This window comes from Cnephaeus nilssonii (assembly GCF_951640355.1).
Source record: "Cnephaeus nilssonii genome assembly, chromosome: 5".
Taxonomy (NCBI): Eukaryota; Metazoa; Chordata; class Mammalia; order Chiroptera; family Vespertilionidae; genus Cnephaeus; species Cnephaeus nilssonii.
In genome coordinates this window covers 37,904,125-37,927,521 of record NC_137076.1, presented here as the reverse complement: position 1 = coordinate 37,927,521, position 23,397 = coordinate 37,904,125, and the positions used below count along the sequence as shown (strand labels likewise).

The following is a 23,397-nucleotide window of genomic DNA, read 5'->3' as shown; positions in this document are numbered from 1 at the left end:
GTGCTCCGTTGTGAAGTGCCTTTTGCAAATATTTTCTGCGTTGCATCTGTGTGATCTCCTTTATTAACTTTTCTTCTTCGGGAAAGTTAGCATCAGGGAGTTGAGCGAGGAGGCTTTTTTTTTTTTTTTTTCTTGAATAAGAATCTTAGGAGGAGATTTCCTTATTAAGTTCCTGCCTATATGATGGCTGGGTTTACTCTTACGTTTTAGCATCTGAAGTTTTCACGGTAGTGGAATCTCTTTAAAATATCGGTGGTGGGTTCCCATCCAAGCCATCTACTTTAAAGTTCATGGGGCGGGGGGGTTGGGGGGAACAAACAAATGTTGCTTTTGTGGTTTTAAGCCTGTCAGCTCTCAAGGACTGGTGCCAGCCTTTTTATGGTTTTACTTTCAAAATGACTCATTGACAAAAAAAAATTGAATATTACAGTTGTTTGAGAGTATTTGTTTTAAGTTAAATGGCCTTTTACGAAGAGCTAGAAATGTTAAAACGTCGTTTTCTGGGAGAGAAATTGAGAACTGACAAAACTAGCCATGTTCAAAATGCCCCCCCAGTTCAGATGGCAAGTCTAGACCAGTGGTGGAGCATGAGCACCAATACCCACCACCCAACACATTTTGTTTGTGCTGATATGTAAGTACCGAGCCACCGCGCCCATTTAATAGCTCTTGGAGGTGGTAATATATTGATTTTGGTCAAAATTACAGTCACGTGCCGCATAATGACATTTCAGTCAACTAGGGACTGCATATTCGACAGTAGTCCCATAAAATTATAATGGAGCTGAAAAATTCCTTTCACCTAGTGACATGGTAGCCATGGTAATGTCACAGTGCAACATGCTGGTCCCGTGATTGAGATGCTGGCATAAACAAACCTGTGCTGCCAAATTGTATAAAAGTGTAGCACATACAATCACGTGCGGTTCATAATACTGATAATGATAATGACTATGTTGTTAGTTTATGTATTACTATACTTTTTATCAGTATTTTAGAGTGTGCTCTTTCTACTTATAAAAAAAATAAAACTTTGCTCTAAAACAGCCTGAGCCCTAGCTGGTTTGGCCCAGTGGGTAGAGCGTTGGTCCTTGGACTTGAAGGGTCCTGGGATTGATACCGGTCAAGGGCACATGCCCAGGTTGCTGGCTCGATCCCCAGTAGGGGGCAGCTGATCAATGATTCTCTCTCATCATTGATGTTTCTCTCTCTCTCTCTCCCTCTTCCTTCCTCTCTGAAATCAATAATATATACACACACATACACATATATATATATAATATGTGTATACAGCCTTACACATGTCCCATTTACCATGTCTCTTGATTGCATCATTTTCTCTTGGGCATGATTTAATCTCATGTTGTTTTGTACAGTAACATGCTATACAGGCCTGTAGCCTAGGAGCAGCAAGTTATACCATATGACCTACATATGTAGTAGGCTATACCATCTAGGTTTGTGTAAGCGCACTCTATGACATTTGCACAATGACGAAATTGTGTAAGGACACATTTCTCAGCAGGTATCCTCATTCATCATTAATTTGTCAGTGGATCCAATGTAATTTTGTTTGCCAAAGACAGAAGCTAGCTTTAAGACTTTTCAAACATAATTAACATTGAAAAGAATGCTTATGGATCAGAAAAGCCAAACCTTTTTATTAACTTTGCAGGCAAACAGTAAGGTATAGAATACAGATTATAAATCATAAGAGCATAAATAAAAGAACTATTGTCTCCCATTAATGAAAACCAAACTAAGCCCTGGCCAGTATGGCTCAGTTGGTTGGAGCATCGTCCAGTACACCAAGAGGTGGCAGGTTTGATTCTTGGTCAGGGCGCACACCAGGTTGAAGTTTTGATCCCCAGTTGGGGCGCCTTCGGGAGGCAACTGATCAACGTTTCTATATCACATCAATGTTTCTCTTTCTCTCCCTTCCTCTCTCTAAAAATCAATTTAAAAAACTAAAAAGCTAAACTAAGAGTTTCTGAGATAAAGCATTAAAAAAATATCTCCTTTATGGAAGCTTCTGACCCCCCAGTTTCCCTTACCCTCAGGTTCTTTTACTTTGATTATAATTGTAGATTCCTCCACCCACTGTGAGACCCCTGCCTCTCCTTTAATGCTGACCCACATAGGGACTTTTTTGGATGTCTATAAATGGCCTGAGATTGGCTGCAGGAATCCAGTTTATCAAATATAGGTTCTGCCTCGCTTCCAGCAAACTTATACTCAGGGTTCTGCACCGTGCCACTTGTTTTGTGCTTTCAGTGTTCCAGGTACTAAAGCCTGTTGCAACCTGGTCTTTTTTTTTTTTTTTTTTTTTAAACGGCCTACTTCCTTGCTTTAGATCAGCCTAGGCACTATTGCAGGATGCATTATATGTGGTCAAGACAAGAGCAACACATTTATCTTCCTTCAATCTTGGGGCCTCTTGCCGTTTAAGGTGAATGGTGTGAATTATACTCTGTTCAAATTGTATTCTGGTGTGTACGATTGTATAGTCAACAAACATTTCATTTTTGAGTGTCTACTCTATATCAGTGTTAGTTGTTGAGGAAACACTTCTTGCCCCTAACCTTAAATCTTGCAGTTTAGTCAAAAGAAGAAGAAGGAAAAAAAAGGCACATTAGTCAAGGCTCCATAAATCAATACAAATTGTGGTACATGCTGTGAAGAAAAACCTGTCGGGGGAGCGGGGGGAGCAGAGATAGATAAGAAAATGGAGGAGCTTGGTCATAAAAGGCTTACCTGAAGATAGGGTTTTTGAGTTGAAATCTGAAGATTTGAAAAAGTAGCTGTTGGAGTGGGAGGGGACACTCCAGAGAGGGAGAAGGCCCTGAGGTAGGAGGCAGCATGGTGAACTGAGGCACTGGAAGAAGATCCGTATAGTTAGAGCATGCAGAGCGAGAGGAGAGGTAGGCGAGGATGCAAAGGTAAGTGTGGGTCTTGTACACCATGCTAAGGATTAGGTCTTTAGAGCAGTGGGGAAGCCATTAAAGGGTTTTTAAGTAGCAGAGAGACAACGATCAGCTTTGTGTTTTGAAAAGATTGCCCTGGCTGCCTGCAGAAAGGATGAATTGGTTTGGAGCAAGAGCAGATAGTAGGCATCCTGCTGGAGGTTGTAACAGTTCAGGTGGGACAGGATGTTGCTTGGATTGGCAGGGTGACAGTGGAAGTGGAGAAAAGTAAATTGATTCAAGGGCTATTAAAGATACAAAGGCATCAGGACTAGGTGATTGGATGTGGGAGTGATGGAGAAGAAGGCGTCAGGAGGCTTAGGATGATAGATTATTTGTTGCATTACTGAAAGTTCTGAAGACAAATTTCATACATTCTTATGTCCTATTTTATGGTTATGGGAAAGCTTATATTTTTTAGGCTTTGTCCTCTAGATATTTTAAGGTCAGCATTGATTAATACCATCTGTTTAGCACTTGCAAAGTACAAAAAGTTCCTTTCATTAAATAAATTATATTACCTCCCAGACTGTGTATCCCAGATTTATTCCTGACTGAGTGTTTCAAGTTGAGTCATAAGCCTCCGAAAATAGAGGTTTGTAATGGAAATGTTGAAAGATCTTTAGTGGTTCTAATACAGCACATGCAGTACTGGTGCGAGCTGATGATTCTCTGTGCAGTTGCTACTTTAGTCAAACCATCACTGCCGCTTGGGTTCAGAGCGTAAATAGTAGGACAAATCCAGGAACCATTCCCAGGCAGAGGAGTTTTATGTGCTGGGCAAGCTAAGACTGGTTGAAATGAGTATCACTTAAACCAAGATGAGTGAATGGATTACCCTGTCACGTTCCACCTTATGAAAGCCATTTTAACCCAATGATGATTGGTTGCAACCTGAAAAACTCTGCCCTTGGCCATGAGATTTTATTTCCAAGGGAAGTGCCACGTATACTATTAGGGATGGAGCTATCACTTAGCAAAAGAGTGTGGTATCTGAAGTCCTAAGTGGATACTTTTGCCTCAGTTCCCCAGGCAAAATGCCTGGGATTGGTTTTTGTTCTGTTTCGCTGTCCTCCCGCAACGCTGCAATAAAAAAAAAAAACTTCCCCGTTGCCAAGTCTAATAAATTCAAGGTTTGTAGAACTCTTGAAATTAATGCAGACTTTTGTATTCACATATATTCTTCTGAGTCAAGAATCAGAAGCTTTCACCTTTCCTAAAGGTGCCTGTAAACCACTCACTGAGCCATTTGGAGGCGGGATTCATGTTTTCTGCTCATGGAGCGTCTCCCAAGGTGCTAGCCATTCACAGCCATTCACTCATGACACCCCCATAGGTCAGGACACCCGGATATGCAAACATTCCTGAGAATTGCTGTATCTGTCCATTCTGTGGAACTGTTTCCCACTTAGTGGTCAAAAGTCAGCCATCAGACCTGTTACTACCTCACCTTCTTTCCCCCCAGTAAGACCCCATTGGAAAATACCAAGAACACGTGAAGTAAAAGTCCCTGCTCTCAAGGGATCACATCCTAGTGGAAGAGAGAGGCAATACTCGCATGGCCTGGGTTCCTTCCCCTCTTCCTCATCCAAGCAGTATAAGGAAACAATCTGAGAGCTATCACAAGGATATGTTCCATTAATAGCCAAACCAGTTGGTGATTTGGAAAAGCCATTCAGGGAGAGCACAATTACTAGTAAAGAAAGAATGAAAACTATTGAACAGTCAAATTTGGATAACTATTTTGTGTATTCGGCTAGCTGCATGGAATGGGAGATAAGGTGTGGGTGACAGTTTGGGTTTAGCATAAGCTGCATTAGATCATTTAATAGTAAATTGGAGTCCAAGAGAGAAAAAATAATGCATCGTGGGAATGAAAATCAGAATTCTGAGGCTGGGCCATTTGTAAACAGAGTATTTGTAAATTCTAACTTCAGAGTTACTGAAAGAGATGGACATCAAGTTTTGAATAGCTATTGAATGTAAGAAAATGACTATCTTCAACTTTAACCTAGATCATTGTCTTTGTTCAGATTTTGAATTCTGATTTTCATTCCGGAAGAATGCATTTATAACCTGACAAAAGGAAAAAAGAAGTTAAATACAGGGTGTGGCTAAAGTAGGTTTACAGTTGTTTCTTGGAAAATAATACAATAATTAAGAAATAATAATACAAGAATGAACTCTGTTTCACATACAATTATAAACCTACTTTTGCCTCACATGTATAGAATTGAAAGTTTCGAGAATAAAATGGCTATAGCTTGAGGCTATGAAAGAAATGATTTTATAGTTAGATTATGGATGGTGGAAGAGGGAGAATGGTGAGAAGGTGGAATATATATTAGCAGTGTGGACAAACTTCTTTGTAAGAATTGGAAGATAGTTTATAAACATGGCACTCATTCGCTCAAGGAATATTTCAGATATTTATTGTTTAGCATATGCCCATCCATTGCTATAGGCGGTGGAGATAGTATACTGTACAGTGGAGAGATGGAAAGTTTTGACATCACAAAGAGGTTACTTAGGTCTTGACCTGACAACCACACAGTAGGTGTTATATCTGTACTAACAGCAATTTTCTTTTGATGTGTTTTTACAGTACTTCCCAACCTCCAGCCATCCATACGTTCAAAATAACGTATTGAGGGCTTTCTTCCCTGAAAGACACTGGGGCTGGATACTGGAGAAGGCAAGAACACAAACTCCAATCTCCTCTCATAAGTGAGATAAATGGTGTGAATATGGAACAGTCATAAAAAGGAGATTTTACACAGCTGTAGGATGTGTATGTTCAGGGGCAAGAGTGAAGATCATGGCATTTGGCTGGACCTAGAGTATCAGTGGGATTTTGACAGGTACCGATGAAGGGAACATCATTCTAGACCAGCGGTTTTTAATCAGTGTGCTGCAAGAATTTTTAAAATACAATACATAACTATTTAGTCAGGGGCTCCGATCTCTTTTCCTTTAGATTGTCAAATAAAATGACAACAGCCAACAAAACAATAGCTGTCCAGTGCAAATGAATCAAAATTGTATATTTTTTGTCAGATTGGCAAAAAAAATGCATTGTGTGACGTGAACAGAATTTTAGTAATTAGTTTGTGTGCCATGAGATGAAAAAGGTTGAAAATCAGTGTTCTAGACTAAAGGAATATGGTGAGACTAGAAAGAAGTCTGGTTTTCTGGTGAAAAGTGGTAGATTTAGGATTGGAAAAGCAAGTTTGGACCATGTTTTGCAGGGAATTAAGCAGTAGGCTAGGGAACTGGGGTGGGGTTTTATCCAGCAAGATAGAAAAGCTCCTTGGAAGTTTTGAAGAGGAGTTGAGGGCTTGTTGGAGTTCATTTTTTTCATCAACTCTTGAGTCATTAATTCACTCAACAAATATTTCAAATATTGATTGCCTACTAAGTATCAATTGTCCTAAGCATTGGAGATGCCATAGAGTAGTAAATAATAGCAACGGTAATAGAGAACATACATTGAATCCTTACTTTGTGTCAGCTAACCATTCTAGATGTATTATGTTGTTTCATTGAAACAGTGGCCCTCTAATGCAAATTTGATATAATCCCCACTTTATAGATGAGTTACAGAGAGGTAAATGCCTTGCCCAAGGTCCTTTACTTAGGAAGTGGTAGAGCCAGGTGTTCTGACTTCAGAGCTTTGCTCTCTGGCCTTACCCTATGCCTATGGTTTTTAATAGCATAGACGAGACCCTGCAGACTACAAAAGGGGAGACGGACAACAGAGAGGTCATTTCAAATAGCGACCATCACTGTGAAGACAATACAGGACAATGTGAAAGAGAAAGGGGCAGCAGGAACCACTCAGGGAAGGTCTGAGAAGATGATGGCTGAAATGAGGCCCACAGAGTATGAGCCTGTAATGCAGTTCTGAGGAAGAGCATTTCAGACAGAGGGAGCATCAAGTGTGAAGCCTCGGAGTTTGAAAAAGGGGCCTGTATGTTTGAGAAACAGAATGAATCCTAATCATGTAGTTTTGATAATATATAATATATACTATGTGCAATGTAGACATTATATGAAAAATGATTAAAATACATAGTAGGCAATTTTTTGTACCCTTTTAGTCTGTGCCCTGGCTGGTGTGGCTCAGTGAGTTGGTTTGTCCTATGCATGGAAAGGTGGTGGGGTCTGATTCCTGGTCAGGGCACATACCCACGTTTTGGTCTTGATCCTCAGTAGGGGGTTTGTAGAAGACAGCCGATAGATGTTTCTCTCTCCCATCAATGTCTGTCTCTCTCTCTCTCTCTCTCTCTCTCTCTCTCTCTCTCTCTCCCTCTCCCTCTCTCCCTCTCTCCCTCTCTCTCTCTTTCCCTCTCTCTCCCTCTCTCTCCCTCTCTCTCCCTCTCTGTCTCCCTCTCTCTTTCTCTCTCTCCCTCTCCCTCTCCCTTCCTCTCTATCTAAAAATCAATAAAAAAAAATAGTGGGAGGGAGGGACGAGGCCAATGTAACTGGAGCATGGCGAGTTTGGAGGGAATACAGTACTTGATGAGCTTGCAGATATAGGCAGGGCTCTGGGTTGGATGACAAATTATATGATCATCGCACTCTGTGAGCTGGTCCTAGATAAACAAAATGAGTAATAACTTGTTTTGGCCACAGGTTTGTGGGCCAGACACACAAATAGCAATTGCAGTGGGTATGACAAAAACTGTATTAACTAAGTTCACTGGGTCCTGTGGGATCACAGAGCAAGCAGCATCTCGTCTGCCGTAAGAGAGCTCATCTTAGGGCAGGGACGAAGGAACTGTGAGCAAAAGCATGAAAGATTGAAGCAAATCCTGGGGCCTGCATGGCTGGAAGATGGGAGCAGGGAGTGGAGGGATGGAAGAGGGGACCGTAGAAAGATCAATAGAACCTGAACCCTAAACGATTGAACACTGAATGGTCAGAGCCAGGGTATCCTATATAATCCTATATAATAAAGAGGTAATATGCAAATTGACCATCACTTCAACACACAAGATGGCCACCCCCATGTGGTCAAAGATGGCCGCCCCCATGTGGATACAAGATGGCCAGCAGGGGAGGGCATCTGTGGGCAATCAGGCCTACAGGGGAGGGCAGTTGGGGGGGCACCAGGCCTGCAGGGGAGGACAGTTAGGGGTGACCAGGCCTGCAGGGGAGGGCAGATGGGGGCGACCAGGCTGGCAGGGAAGGGCAGTTAGGGGCGACCAGGCTGGCAAGGGAGGGCAGTTAGGGGTGACTGGGCCAGCAGGGAAGGGCACTTGTGGGCAACCAGGCCTGCAGAGGAGGATAGTTAGGGGTGACCAGGCCAGCAGGGGAGGGCAGTTAGGGGAGACCAGGCCAGCAGGGGAGGGCAGTTAGGGGCAATTGGGCTGGCAGGGGAGCAGTTAGGCGTCGATCAGGCTGGCAGGGGAGTGGTTAGGGGGTGATCAGGCTGGCAGGCAGAAGCGATTAGGGGCAATCAGGCAGTCAGGCAGGCGAGCAGTTGGAAGCTAGCAGTCCTGGATTGTGAGAGGGATCCCATATTGGAGAGGGTGCAGGCTGGGCTGAGGGACACACACACATACACACACACACACACACACACACACCTGTGCACGAATTTCATGCACCGGCCTCTAGTAAGGAATAATCTGGAATCAAGTGCAGGCTAGATTTCAATGTGGAGAGAAATGTCTCTGTAAGAGATGATGAGACCTAACCAGGGAGAGGGGCTGAGAACATGAATATGAAGAGAGAGATAGTATGAAAGTAGAATTCCCCAGGGTAGCTGATGAGAGGAGGAGTCCTACTGGATGGCATAGGAAAGGAAGGCTGCCTTTAGAAGGACCAGAATTGTCTGGAGCAGTGGTTCTCAACTTCAGCAGGCATCAGAATCACCTTGAGAATGTGTTAAAACACAGATTACTCAGCCTCGTGCCCAGATGTTCTGATTCAGTTGGTTTGCGGTGGGGCAGAGAATTTGCATGTCTGACTAGCTGCCAGGTGATGCTGATGCTAGTGGTCCAGGGATCACGTTTTGAGAAGCACAGGTGTAGAGAACATGTGGGTTTGGAGGCTGTAAAACAAAACATTGGTTTGGTTTGGGCATATGGTATTTTACAGACTTGGGTCAGTCAAGTGAAGGTGTTCACCAGGTAGATGGAACTCAGAATAGAAGTCAGTATTGGATGCAGAGGGCCTAGCTCATTGGCAGGAACGTGATGTCTGTAGCTCAGGGAGTAGATTGATAGATTAAGGGAGCTCATGTGGATGGAGGAGAGAAACATGGGTAGGAAAAAAGAAACATGGAAAGTGCCTTATTTTAGGTGCTAAGAAGGTCCAGGCAGAGGTAAAATGCTTTACAGAATATTGCCCTCTCGAAAACAGGAGCAAAAGGTAATCTCCTTAAGGGTGGGCCCATCAACAATTTCAGATGCTACAATATTTGAGCAAGATCTGATTAGAATTAAGGATGTAGCAAGTGGCTGTGGAAGTAAGTTCACCTGTTGCCAAACTAACCAGTGGTACTTGAGAGGGACTACAGTAGCCTCTTCATTGGCATCAGTAAATAAGATGACCCGGGAAAACTGGATCACATGACAGAAGTTCAAGGGGTGAAGGACGGGTATTTTTTAGAAAACTCTTAACTACCAAAGAGGAACATAATCCATTTGGGGTTGTATCTTTTCTGCTTTCACCTCCCCCCAACCATCAGTCTGTGTCTGTATAGACATATGTGTATACAAGGGTGGGGCAAAAGTGGGTTTACAGTTGCTTGTATGGAAAATAATACAATAATTAATAAATAATAATACAAGAATAAACTCTGTTTTGAGTACTCACAACTGTAAACCTACTTTTGCCCCAATCTATATATTTTTAATTGAATTATACTCATGTAGTTGTGACCCCTCGGGGGATGTCAGAGGTCCAGTGCAGGGATTTGGCCCGATCCCCACAGGCCAGGCCAAGAGACCCCCCCCCCCCCCCCCCGTGCATGAATCCGTGCACTGGGCCTCTAGTATGCATATAAGATCTTTGGTTAATCTCTTCCTACCCTCTCCCCTCCCCACTTCCCTCTGAGATTCATCAGTCTGTTCCATATTTCCATGCCTGTGCCTTGAGCATCTTCCCCCTAGTGGTCAGTGCATGTCATAGCTACCAGTCGAACGGTGAAACGGTCCCTTAGGCCAGTGGTCGGCAAACTCATTAGTCAACAGAGCCAAATATCAACAGTACAACGATTGAAATTTCTTTTGAGAGCCAAATTTTTTAAACTTAAACTTCTTCTAACGCCAGTTCTTCAAAATAGACTCACCCAGGCTGTGGTATTTTGTGGAAGAGCCACACTCAAGGGACCGAAGAGCCGCATGTGGCTCGCGAGATGCAGTTTGCTGACCACGGCCTTAGGCTTTTATATATATAGATGCTATATGTAATGTAGACATTATATTAAAAATATGCTTGTAATACACATTAGGCATTTTTGTACTCTTTTAGTCTGAAATCCAGTAACTTGTAAAGCTGTGCTTAGAACAACACTTTAATATTTGAAGTTGGGAAAGAAAAAACAGAATAACAAAACAGTATGCTCAGCATTTCAGTAATGCTAGCTAAAAAAATGAGGTCTGCCGCTGCACTCCAGTTTAGCCTAGTGATCCCGAAAGCAATGCTGAGACAAGTGGAGCTGCAATTACCCAGGGCTTACATCTTTCTTGGAGAGGGAAAAACTTCCAGTTGCTAAGAATCCTGAATATTTCAAAATGAGAAATGTCCTCATTTCTGCCCCATTATAAATTCTCTCCTGGGCTTCCCAGCCTCTGTTGCATTTTTAAGTGTTGCTCCTGAGAAAGCATTTAAACATGCCAACAGGGAGACCTGATTGAGTTCACTGAGTATAAGAGCTGGTACACTGCAACTTGAGGAAAAATTAACTTTGCATTATCTAATTAGGCTGATGGACTTGCTGCAGAGCACCCTGGTTTCCCAAACCAAGAGGTACAATTAGCTGCAGTATTATATCAATATCAACTAGTCCACTAATAGGCTTCCAAGCAAAGCAATTGGAATTTGTTATTACCAAGGATATTTTAAACTGGATGAATTAAAATTAAATCAGATACCATTGGGAGCAGTTCTGTTCAAGATTAGAATGGAATAGATGACCTAAGTTTTTGTTTTTTTTTCCCCCACCTTTAATCTTCTATTGAGTCCCTGGGTTTAAGAATACATTTGGGCCTCAAAGGGTATGCTACTCTCTTCAACAGTAAATGTACATGATTAATGATTATTTGGCTTAGACATAATTTGTAGTTCTTGTTTTTATAAAATATTTTATGATTTGGGTTAGTGCTTAAGTATTGAGGTACTTACTATAAAATATATATTTAGTAGTATGTATACTTTATTAGAAGAATTGGTATTAATTAAAGAATAAGTGTGTCTTAAATAGATATTAGCTGAGAAATTACCAAAACTTTGTCACTCTATGAGAAGGTGGATATATCAGCATTTCTGGTTTTTAACCTTTTGCACTCAGATGTTGAGTGTGACTCGACACGGTTAGCATCGGTAGCAGCTCTTTTTATACTCTTCGAATGTATCAATAATTTGAAATATAAAAAAATCCCAATAAATAAGTTTGTATGAAAAGAAACTCCAGTTTTTTATTCTACTGCCGCGCTTTGTAAAATCTGGGGTATTTAAAAAATTAAATTCCCTAGTAGAATAAAGGAATCGAGAAAAAAGCAAGCGAGTGCAAAGGGTTAAACTATCTGTGATTATCTTGAGTTTCCTTTTTAATAAAAACATACAAAAACAAAAAAACCTGTGATGAGATGTTCTCTTTCATGTGAGGCAGGTTTGCAAATTGCTTTTGTAACTGTGTGGATGCCTAACCCTTCTCCAGCTGGAGCCCTTGTTAAGTCTGAAGCATTGAGTCTAGCTATTGAAGTGAAACAGTGGACTCGGGTTCTCAATGTAGCAGGAGACCCTTTGAAACAGTTTTACAGAATTTTAGGAATGAACACTGGTTAAGAAGTGATGCCATAACATCAGTGCACTGTCTCTATGCTTCTGTGAGAATTTCTCTTTTTATAAACTTTTTAAGAAAAGCTAAATAGAAAAAATAGAACGCTACAGTACAGTTATACTTTTATAAAAAATAAAGTTGTAAACCATGATGTTTGAAGTGCTCTAAAGGTTCATTACTTGTCAGTATTTACTGTTGCGCTTAATAATTTTAGTCTGTTGAATTTGAATATTTCATGTATAGTTTATTAAAATCTGTTATGGAGAAATAGTCCCCTGTAACCCTAGCACAAAACAAATGGATCAGTATACTTAAGTGAGTCACGCAAATTTTATTTTGCCAGAATCCTATATAATAAAAGGGTAATATGCAAATTGACCCTAAAGGTGGAACAACTGGGAACGACCGGTCACTATGACGCGCACTGACCACCAGGGGGCAGACGCTCAATGTAGGAGCTGCCCCCTAGTGGTCAGTGCACTTCCACAGGGGGAGTGCAGCTCAGCCAGAAGCCAGCTCATGGCTGGCCAGCGCAGTGGCGGTGGTGGGAACCTCTCCCACCTCCGTGGCAGTGCTAAGGATGTCCAACTAACAGCTTAGGCCCACCTGCCAAGGGCTCCCAGGCTGCCAGAGGGATGTCTGACTGCCAGCTTAGGCCCGATCCCCTGGGGAGTGGGCCTAAGCTGTCAATTAGACATCCCCCGAGGGGTCCCGGATTGCGAGAGGGCACAGGGAGGGCTGAGGGGACCCCTCTCCCCTGCTCCCGAATGCACGAATTTTTGTGCACTGGGCCTCTAGTTAATATATAAAAGATACCTGACAGAGATATTCAGATATAGAAGATTGGAAGGGAGGAGCATGATATGTAGATTCTATTTCTATTTAGATTTATAGTTTATTAGTCAGTTGTATAAACATTTAAAAAATGACTCATGAGGACACATATGTAATACTTTAATTAATAAAGAAATTAAAAAATAATAAATAAAAAATGACTCAGAAACAGCCTGGTGGGGTTAAATAATTTACGATATTTTTATTTGCTTGATTGTTTAATGTTGCTATGAAATACAGGTATTTGTGATGGAAAATATTTGCCTAGAAAAATTTACAATGCAGTATATTATACTGTGGTTCTCTGTCAATATCAACCCATGTACCTAATTTAGACATTTTCTAAAATATTTGGCTCACCTGCCCGGCTAGCTCAGTCAGTAGAGCATGGGACTCTTAAAGTATTTGACTTATTAAGTATAGGTTTTAGTTATGCTTACTTGGAATGACTTAACTCCAACCTACCCCCAATATTTCTTCTGGAAATTCTTATCAGACAATCTGATCATCATGTTTCTTAAAATTTAACTAATCTGACAAGATAAGTCTTTTAATCTCTAATACAGGAAGGTGTCCCATGTAAATCTTAGTATTTGTTACCTTTACAGTCTGTTTACAGGGTTTTTTATTAAAATCATTTTTATTTTTTAGTTACAGTCAACATTCAGTATTATATTCGTTTCAGGTGTACACCCCCATGATTAGACATTATATAACTTGTAAAGTGATCATCCTGGTAAATCTGATACTCATCTGACACCACACATAGTTATTAGAATATTATTGTCTATAGTCCCTATGCTGTATTTTAATCCTCCCTCATGACTATTCTGTAACAACCAATTTGTACTTCTTAATCCCTTCACCTTTTTTTTTCTTTCTCACCACCTCACCCCAACTCCCATCCCATCTGGCAACCATCAAAATGTTCTCTGCATCTACTAGAATGAGTCTGCTTCTGTTCTGCTTGTTGGTTTATTTTGTGTGTTTTTTTTTTAGATTCAATTGTTGATAGATATGTTTCATTTTTTACTTTTGAAAGAAAGCATTTAAAACCCACTGTTTGCAAGTCTGCTAACTCTTGCCAGGGTGATTTAAAATGAATAAAAAACCCATTAGATTTTTGGCAAATAAGCTCTCAATTATGGTACAGAATAAATGACTACAAAGTGCTTTTTAATGTAATGGCCTGGAAATGACTGAAATCTTATTACTTTACCATGCAGATTTTTCTCCTATGGTGGGGTGTTTCATTTTTAAGCTAAAACACCACTGTCGAGATTGGAAATTTTGATCACTTAAAATATATAATTACATTTTAACATTTAAGCAAAGATTGGTAGAATTGGGAAATATAGGCATGCAATTTCATTAACTGTTGCTCTCTGCATGGTGGCCTCAGAGGAAATTCTAAGTCCAGTATTTGTAAAAGAAGGTTGAAGGAGAGTGTTTTTATTGTGGTGGCCAATTAAAGTTGCTCACAGTCCAGGAAAGTTCTAGTGGGTGGTAAAGAGAAAAATGCTTTTAGCAGATACTGGTTTTCTAAAATTCTGTATCCTAAAAATGTGCTAAAAGAAGGTGACTTCCAAATACCTTGGTACATTTTCTGTGTGCAATTAAAATAACTCTTACTCTTCTTTCCATAGTTAACATTTAGACTCTAAAACCCAGCACACATTTTAAAATAAATGTAGCACAGTTGTTAACTTTGGAAATTTTGAAGAGCGGTATCAAACATTCAAAGATAATAGAGCCCCAAATACCACCCCTTTTCCAGTCCTGCTCTTGAGGGAAACACAGGTGTCGTCCGAAGTATGGGTGGAACTGTGTATAGGCCACATCAGTGTTCTCAAACTACTTTCCCCTGCATCTTCTTGGAATTCTGAGGGTAGTTTTCATGGATGTGGCTTCATTTTACTTTCCATAAATTGCTACCGCAGGAAGAGTGCCAGCACTCTGGCCTGAGCATCCTATACTTGTGACTAAGTTGAAGAAAATCACAGCCGACAGTCTAATAAGTAGCTTCACGGTAGTACAATCATGTTTCATAAGAGGCCGTTAGCGTCCTTGACCTCTGCTCAATTAACTGCTAACACCAAGAGGAAAGTAAATGTTAAAATCTTTGTTATATGTTGGCAAAGATTACTTCCTGACGATCAAGTGAGTGGCTTGAAGCATGTATTCTGATTTGCATGCGTGTGTTTTTTTAATCTTAAATATTAGGTACTTGTGTTTAAAAGTAAACATCTCTTATGCGATGATTTATGACTTGGAAGGGCTGATAAAATGCAGAAAGAGTAGCTAAAAGAAAATTGTAAGTGACAAGGAATAGGTTTTTAAAGTTATAGAAAATCTGAAACTTAAGATAATTGCAAAGATAATGTATAGATATTGGTTCGGTATTTTTGTTTTCTAATGAATTTTGATACCTTTCCTACTGTTCCTTCAGGACTTCATAAATATAACTGCAACCTATTGAACTACTTTTTTTTCTCCCTCTGGACAGAGGATTCCTTCCTTTGATTGTGAGACATTTGTTGAGCGGTTGGTCAGTTTCTTTGAGTCCTAAATGTGAGAACGATTCCTTCAAGGTTAAAAATGTCAGTCATGCCCTAGCCGGTTTGGCTCAGTGGATAGAGTGTTGGCCTGCGGACTGAAGGGTCGGGTCCCAGGTTCAATTCCGGCCAAGGGCACATGCCAGGGTTGCGGGCTCGATCCCCCATGGGGGGCATGCAGGAGGCAGCCGATCAGTGATTCTCATCATTTATGTTTCTATCTCTCTCTCCCTCTCCCTTTCTCTCTGAAATAAGTAAAGAAATATATATATGTAAATAAAATAAAATAAAATAAAATAAAATAAAATAAAATAAAATAAAATAAAAATGTCGTCATGTAGCTAGATAAACCATGGGAGCTAGGAAAGCCAAGCCTGCCATTTGGGCACACAGCATGTAGCCTTTGACGGATGAGGCTAGCAGCTTACTCATAATTTTCTAACACACTCGGGTTGCATTTTCTGAATAGTCCCAATTCTTTTTAATTAAAGATAACTGAAGCTTCACAGTCCTCTGTCATACCCATAACTCTTGTGATGGCTCAGGCCTAATGAGAAAGTAATATATTTCTAAATTAGGTATAATGAACTTTTTTTAACTTTATGCTCCTTTGGTAATCTCTGTGTACCCCCTCCCCACAACTCCTGTCACATGCCTCACTTTTTATTTATCATTTTTTATATTTATCTTTATTATTGAAAGTATTACAGATGTCCCCCTTTTTCCCTATGGATCCCATCTAGCCTGCACCCACCACCGCCTCAGGTCTTTACCACACTATTGTCTGTGTCCATGGGATATGCATATAGATGGCCAAGAGACATATGAAAACATCATCCAAGAGATGCAAATTAAGATGACAATGAGGTATCCCCTCACTTCTGTCAGAATGGATACCACTAACAAATCAACAAATGACAAGGGCTCCTGAGGATGTGGAGAAAAGGGAGCCCTAGTATGCTGCTGGTGGGAATACAGACTGGCGCAGCCACTGTGGAAAACAGTATGGAGTTTCCTCAAAAAATTAAAAATGGAACTGCCATTGGACCCAGTGATTCCACTTCTAGGAATATATCCTAAGAAACCCAAAACACCAATCAGAAAGAATATATGCACCCCTATCTATGTTCATAGCAGCACAATTGACAATAGCTAAGATCTGGAAACGTGCCTCACTGTTTAAACAGAATTCTTTAAGAAGCGTTTGCTTCCTGTGAAATAGCGAGGAGGAATGGAAGAAAGACTGGAAAGTTGGTTTCCTTGCAAGAGATTTTCTGTTCAAGGACTGCAAGTTTTCCTTGGTTGGCATGGGCAATTAAAAATTGCCTCATATATGCAGTGATGAAAATCAAATCACATGTAAATTTCTAAGTGGAACATTTTTCTGATAAATTTTTTAAAAATGAACAACAGATTTAGAGCAGTGTTATTGTTGCTTTGAAGTGTTAATATTCTGAAAGTTGAAATATCAGTCTCCTCTCTATTTCTACCACCTCTCATCGGTGCCTGTAAGCATTGGTTCACTTCTCAGAGTTAAGTAGTAAAAATGATGAGAACATACACAACGCATCATGAAGTCAGGTTCCTGATTTATTCCTAGTTCCTTCCATCTAAATATATATTTGATTTACTTATTTTATGTCCTCTATCCATGGGCAGTATGAATAGTCCTGGCTGTTTTTATTTAGGATATGCAAATACACATCTAAAAACATAAATGATGATGGGAAGAGACTTGACTTGGGGTACTGAACACACAATACAACATACAGATGATGTATTCTAGAATTGTATACTTGTAACCTATATTATTCTGTTAACCAATGTCACCCCAATTAATTCAATAAAAATTTTTTTCAAAACCATATTTTTTGTAATTGATGACTGACACCCAAAGTAAAACAGCAAACAAAACCCACCATGCTTTAACTGGTTTATGGTAAAGCATGAGAAATTTGCTGCGTTTCAACCTGCTTATTATCATTGACAAATCAATTTCTTGCCCAGAGAAGCCTTAGGCTGATTGAATTCTCTTCATTGCTCTGTGGAAACATGTAGTAGTGGGCATGACCTCATTAAATGTTTACGGAGTGACACCTGGAATCCTGAAAGGACAGTGCCATTTAGATGCCTAACTTACGGCTAGGAGTAAAGATCGGTAACTTGCAAAAAGCAAAGTGGAAAAATTCATTTTGGGGAGGTTAGGACTTGGATTACTGTAATTTACTGAGCGAATTTCATGATTATCTACGAATACAGGCACTACATTGTATGATTTTGTAGCACTGCTTAAATGTTTCCTGTCCCACTCAGCCTAATGAATTAAAATATTTTGGAGATTTAGCACAAGCTGCAGCTCAGGAATACTAAACTCAGAATTTCGTACTGTAGGCTGGTTACCAGGAAGTAGTGGAGGTCAAATCAGGGCTGATGGGGAGGTCTTCATTTCCTTGTGTAAGCCTAGAGCCTTCCCATCTCCTGTTTCTGCTTGTCCTGTGTAAATGGTAACAGTTTCTGTGGTTACCCAAACTGTGTGCTAGTCAAGTAAGAGACATAAACTCTAAGTTCAAGAAATTCGGCAATCTCATGGTTTTGGAATAATCTGATATTTTAGTGGTTTTTCTTTTTCTTCTCTCTTTTTTTTTTTTTTTTTTTTTTTTTTGTCACTGTCTTATGGAGAATTTGAAAACCCAAATAGGTCCATAATTAATAAAAAAGATTCCTAGGGAAGGTCTACTGACATTGATTGTAGTATTCCTTATTAGGGTTTGTGTGTAGGAAGTAGAGTAGAAAGTGCTATTAAAAGGAGGAGTGCCCAGCTGGCATGGCTTAGTGGTTGAACATCAACCCATGAACCAGGAGGTCATGGTTCGATTTCTAGTCAGGACACATGCCTGGGTTGAGGGCTTGATCCCCAGTAGGGGGCGTGCAGGAGGCAACCGATCAATGATTCTCTCTTATCATTGATGTTTCTATCTCTCCCTCTCCCTTCCTTTCTGAAACTAATCTATATATATAAAAGCCTAAGTGACTGGTTGACCGTTCAACCAGTCAACCAGTCAACCAGTCGCTATGATGCACACTGACCTCTAGGGGGCAGACACTCAACGCACAGGATCCGGCTCCCTCCTGTCTGGATCGGGCCTGCAGGGATCGGGCCAAAACTGGCTCTCCAACATCCCCACCCCCCCCCCCCCCCCCGCCAGGGTCCCGGATTACAAGAGGGCGCAGGCCAGGCCAAGGGACCCCACTGGTGCACGAATCCATGCACTGGGCCTCTAGTTAAAATATATTTTAAAATCTATAATAATCTATAATAATAAAAGAGTAATGTGCTAATTAGACCAGACAGCTGAACAACTTTCCTGAAGTCATTTGGACATCCTTCCGGACAAAGCCGCGGCGGGTGGGGGCCAAGGCAGAGGTGGTTAGGGGCGATCAGGCAGGCAGGCAGGCCAGCAGTTAGGAGCCAGCGGTCCCGGATTGCGAGAGGGATGTTCGACTGCCGGTTTAGGCCCAATCCCGCAGGGATCCCTGAGGGATTGGGCCTAAACCGGCAGTCGGACATCCCCCAAGGGGTCCCAGATTGCAAGAGGGTGCAGGCCTCCCTCTCCCCCTCGTGCACAAATTTCATGCACCGGGCCTCTAGTAAATAAATAAAAGGAGAGGGAGCTTTGCTGTAGTACAGGTGATAGTTTAGGCCAACCATTTGTGTTGGGGGAGAGGGGTAGGAAGGATGAGGGCATATAAACCATATACATCTTTTTTAAAATAATTGGGTTGAAAACTCTGAATATTAATCCCCATAAATACTAAATATCCTGAGGAAGTTTTATTGATGTTTAATTTACTTACTGTATAACATACAGCTCCCTAAGGACAACCTGGTGGATTAACCCTTTGCACTCGCTTGCTTTTTTCTCAATTCCTTTATTCTACTCGGGATTTAATTTTTTAAATACCCCAGATTTTACAAAGCGCGGCAGTAAAATAAACTGGAGTTTCTTTTCATACAAACTTATTTATTTGGATTTTTTAATATTTCAAATACATACGAGCTGCTACCGATGCTAACCGTGTCAAGTCACACTCGACATCCGAGTGCAAAAGGTTAAAAATAAAAGTTGACATCATTGTATAGTAGTAGACATGGACTCTGACACGGGTTAAAATCCTGGTGGAAACCCTGTGAATAGTTTAGTGGGCTTCACCTAGTGACTTAACCTCTCCAAGCCTCCTTTCCTCATAAAATCTACTTCAGAGCCATGTTCTTCTGCTTCCATCAGGTTAAGTTTATCAGAGCTCCTAGTGCAGAGTATAACTGGCAGTTTTACACAGGTTGTTTTCCCTTCTTTCCCTTCTTGTATAAGCAGTTATAATTTGTACATAGTTTCTCTATTATAATTTGTACATAGTTTTGAGAGCAGTTAAAAGAATGAAAATAATGAAGTTATGCAAATTTGTTATGCATTCATTATTTTGAATTACAAGTGAAAAGGGGTTGAATATTGTCTTTTCTCCTGGACCTCTAGGCATTTGGCTTACATGTCATGTCCTTCAATGTACAAACATTCTAATATGGTGAAAGAGGAAAATGCTATCATTTGTATACTTTAAAAAATATACCATATTTTCTGGCATATAAGACGACTTTTTAACCCAGGAAAATCTTCTATACGCCCAGTCGTCTTATACGCTGGAAAATACGGTAGTCCTTTTTCCTGAATGTACTAGTAAATGTATGTTCATTGTAGAAAATATAAAAAAGTGAAAGCAAATAAGAAACTAAAAATCACCTATAATCCATCTTATTGAAAGCTAATTATCATGATGATACACACACACACACACACACTAGTGACCCAGTGCATGAAATTTGTGCACATTAAAAGGGAATTAATTAGAGGAAATACTTTAATATTGCTATTTGCCCTTTCTCTATAATAGTGTCAGAGATGAAAGAAAATTAGTAAAATGTATATGAAAATCTTCCTCTTGTCAGAGTCTGGGGTGCGCCATGGGAACCAAAGTCAAGTCCCCGCCTGCCCACGTGTGCCTCGAAATTGCACGAGACCCAGACCCGCTGGCCCCACCCACATTGGGCTAGATCCAGACCCGGCCGGCCCCACCCCTGTCAAGCCCCGCTGGGTTGGGGGCACGGCCTCAGGTCGCCTGGCCCGGTGCTGGGGCGGGGGCATGACCTGAGGTTCCCCCAGCCTGGGCCAGGGGGTGCGCCCTGAGGTCCCCTGTCCAGCTCTGCTGGGCAGGTGACGCGGCCTGAGGTCCCCCATCAAGCTCCACTGGGTGGAGGACTCAGCCTGAGGTCCCCTGTCAAGCCCCACCAGGCGGGCAGCACAGCCTCAGGTCCCCTGCCCTGGCCCAGTGCCACGCAGCCTTAAGACCCTGCTGATTGCTCATTAAGGCTCATTACAGGAACTCGGCCTCCACTGTGGGTGCAGCCATCTTGTGTTACGGGATCCCCGCCTCTGCTGTGGGCACAGCCATCTTGTGTTACAGGATCCCTGCCTCTGCTGTGGGTGCAGCCATCTTGTTACTGTGTGATGGTCAATTTGCATATTCCCTCTTTATTAGATAAGATTAATTTGTAGATTGCCTCTTTATTTTACTGTAGAAATATTTTAATTTCTATATTGTTTCTAGGATATATACTGTTTTATAAACGAATCTTTTAACATCTGGTAATTTTATTATTGAGTGGTTTAAAGATCCGGAAAAAAGAAATTCCTACATTGTTGTGTACAACACATTTGCAAAATTGTTTTTCATCTGCTGCTTTCAAAATGTATAGGTATGATTCTGACTTTTATAAGATGGTTATAAAAGTTGCTGTTGAAACTAATTTGTGCTTCCTTGCTAAACCAACAATTAAGTGGAGAAAAGCAGAAGTGATCTGAGGGAGAACAATACTGAAAGAACAGTTTTTCTTGGCAGTGATTTATTTCACCCTCTTCCTTATTCTTCGCCCTGGGAAAGTCCACAACTTAATTTTGAGTTGCAGTTACTGAACACTCTAAAGCTTTTAAGCTTCTGCTTAAAGACTAAGTACTAAGAAATCTTAAGTCACTGCCATGGGGTTAATTATGCTGTGTGGTAAATACATTGTTAATTTATTAACCTTATTCCCATTGTTGTGAAGAATTTTTCTTTCTACTTGTATAACTCAGCCATTTCTGTATTATCTCAAATATTTTCCTCCAAATTATTAATATTTTAAAAAATAACAATGAAAATTATGCCCTTTCGTTTAGTCACCTCTTGACTAGACTACACCTATTTCACTGACAGTGATGTGGCTTCTTTTCTATGACTGTGAGTCTAATTTTGAATCCACACACAGGTTTTGTTTGCATATTTATTTATACTTATGCAACAGTTCAGCACTGTCTCTTTCTACCCATGAAGGGAGCCAAAAATGTGTCTGAAAATTGGTGGGTAAACATCAAGTACTAATAAGGAACTTTTATTGAATTCTTACTGTGCCCTCTGTTAGGCATGTTTATCTTCTCAATTTAATCTTCTGACATTTTTTCAGATGAGGAGATTTGCAGCTTAGAAAAGTGAAACGCCTTGCCTGGGGTCACTGGCCTTGTAGGTAATGGAGCCAAACCCAGGCTGACTACAGAGCCCACCCTTTGAGGCAGGGAGGGTCACTGATTCAGTCTTAGAGTTTGCTAATAGCTGAATCAGAGTAAGGGGTTACCTGGGTTATGTTACTAGCCAGTGCTTTATGGATAGGTGCACCTGTCTCCAGGGCAGGAATCTAGCTGCCTGGGCTTGCTGAATTCTGCCTTTAGGCCATGACTCTATGTCCCTGTTTGGCATAGCATCAGCTATCTAAATCAGGGGTCCTCAAACTTTTTAAACAGGGGGCTAGTTCACTGTCCCTCAGACCGTTGGAGGGCCGGACTATAGTTTAAAAAAAAACTATGAACAAATTCCTATGCACACTGCACATATCTTATTTTGAAGTAAAAAAACAAAACGGCAAAAACACCTGCATGTGGCCCGCGGGCCATAGTTTGAGGACACCTGATCTAAATCTCCTTATATCCTTCTGAAGCTTTCTTTAACAACTTTAGACCACACTGATATCTCCAGTCTCAGAAAAGGATCCTCATTATGGTGCATGATTATAAATGGCCATAATACTCTTTAGCACATGGCTGCTTCCCCAGTTGGTCCCCAAGCTCCTGGAGAGCAGGCCCTGTATTACACTACTCCCTTGGGACCCTGCTAATTAGCCTCTGGTCTTACTCTCCTAAAGAAGAGAGGTTCAAGTTCTAGTGGCTTATTTTCAGTTGACAAATACTCATTGTTCCCTGGCCATGACCCCCCAGTGAGACCTGCGCTTCATTCTTGATCCTCAGACTTGAGGAACTCGTGCAATCATTTTACGAAACACTGACATCAATAGTCATACTCTCTTTACTGCTTTCCAATGGGACACCGCTCTCTGATCTTGCTGTATTATTTATCAAAAATGATTTCAGGTCTGTTGTAAATTATAAAGCACAGTATTTTACAATTGCAGAAAAATCCTACTGATCAGTTAAACTACGTTTCTTAGAATAGCCCCTGCTAGGCAATCACCTACATCTTGCTCCATTGTCTCGGCAGCCCAGTGAATCTGCTAAGTATTTGTATTTAGGAATTTCTTTTATATGGGTGTTAAACAAAAATCTTTCACAGGCCAAAAGCTTTTATGAAAGAAAGGGTTTATGGAGCCAGATGCTAGCCAGAAAAGGAACTGGTCCTGGGGCATGCGGCTGAAACCCCCAGCTGCAGGGCTGGATGGAGAAGGCCGTGGGCTCTTTCATGCATCATGTTCTGGGGAAGACAAATGTAAGTGGTTTTGAAATCATTGACATTGACTACAGATAAGTGGGGGAGGGGAGGTGAAGTGGGGGCAGTCCTGGGATAGATGCACAGTCCATAAGGAAGAAATAGTTACTACTTTTTATTGGTTGTGGGCAACAATTCTGAAAATTCATGCATATGCAGGAGGGTGGCA

The 23,397-nt window shown here is 41.0% G+C and overlaps 1 protein-coding gene across 3 annotated transcripts in view; it reads left to right on the top strand.

Moving 5' to 3' along the window:
- The window catches only part of GALNT7 (polypeptide N-acetylgalactosaminyltransferase 7), a 135,127-nt gene that overhangs the window by 5,468 nt on the left and 106,262 nt on the right, over positions 1 to 23,397 (top strand). The window lies entirely within an intron of this gene.